The following is a 1,540-nucleotide window of genomic DNA, read 5'->3' on the forward strand; positions in this document are numbered from 1 at the left end:
TGCTTCTTATAGCCTGTGTGTTGCATGTGAAACCAGAATTACACATAGAAATATGATATTTCACAAGGGAAAGGTCAACAGCGTGCAAGCCTCCTTTCTCACCAGACACAGTGCAGGATTAACACTATGAAGTCTGTGTGTGTGTGTGTGTTTGTGAGAGGGAGAGAGTGGGAGGGAGAGAGGAAGAAGAAGGGTAACAGGTGTTAATCAGAAAGGGAGTCCAGGCCGTAGAGTAGAGGGTGTAACTGTGGAGGGTAACCAATTACATCACCTTTCCCTCAATAACGTGCCATTCTGTCAGTGCAGTCTGTGTTTATATATGGTGTGTGAGTTTGTGCGAAATGCATTTTCAGAGCATTAGAGGGAAAGCTGTCAAAGGTGAGATGTATAATGATGAAAAAAACGCAGCCGCACTGTGCAAATGGCACCTGAAATAGCAGTTCGTCTGTAACCATGTATTATATTAAGGTTCCCATTAATTTTGCGTTCCATTAGTAGTTCCATTTTGCTCCATGGCAACCATAATTGGCCCATGTGGTGGTATCTCTGATTAGTGGATCTCCACGTCAGGGTCTTTCTTTCCACATCAAATAAAATGGCAGCGACCTCCATTTTTTTCCTCTGTTTCCCTGTCAGCTGCAGCTCTCTTCCTGTCCCTGTCGTAAAGACTTCCCCCCTGTGCAGCACCCTCCCTTCCTCACCAACTTTTGCAGTCTCCTCTGCCTCACCCTCTACACCTCCCCTCCCTGTCTCTCTCCCCCCCTCCCGTATGACCTGCTGAACCAGCACACACCGGCCTGTCTGTCAAATCGACAGAACAGGTGCTCCAGCTACGACCTCGCTTCCCCCATCTTTTCCCCCTCTGCTGCCCAAAGGCACACGCACACACACACACATACACACGCACATATGTAGAGAGCATGCACACACAGACAAACACTCTCCTACATGTTCACCCAACTTGCTTTGGAGGCTTGAACAGTGAGGTGAAACCTGGGTGATTTCTGCTTGGCACCACTGCTGATACATACTGTAAACTATATGCTGACGGACACTGACTTACTGACCTGTGACTTTCTGCGGTGTCTCATATATATACACACACACACACACACACACACACACACGTATACTTGCATGCAAACAGTACTAAATCACTTTAAGAGGGTGACCCAAAGGTGTCTTGACAGGAGCATATGAGCCTGCAGTCCTGCTGCAGTACATGATTTGATGTGAGTCCAAAACACTCCCGGGCTTTTCTCGCTGCCTTGTAATAAACTGTCTCTTTATCCTGCCTTCTCTTTTCTATCCATCACATTATGTAGTAGTTCAGCGCCTAACATTAAGGAACTTCATCACTTTTGTCAAAGACGTACAAACAAACACAAAAGTGATTATTGTCTTTGAATCTGCTCCTCAATCAATCAGTCAGCACATGCCAGGGGGGAGTGAGTGCCTGCTAGGAGAAGGGAGGAAGGGGGAGATGAAGCCATGGAGGGGGAGGGGTAAAGTTTGACAGTCGCTCACAGTTGGCACCAAG

Source organism: Morone saxatilis, unplaced genomic scaffold (genome assembly GCF_004916995.1).
Source record: "Morone saxatilis isolate NCDOM2014 unplaced genomic scaffold, NCSU_SB_2.0 Contig24, whole genome shotgun sequence".
Taxonomy (NCBI): domain Eukaryota; kingdom Metazoa; phylum Chordata; class Actinopteri; family Moronidae; genus Morone; species Morone saxatilis.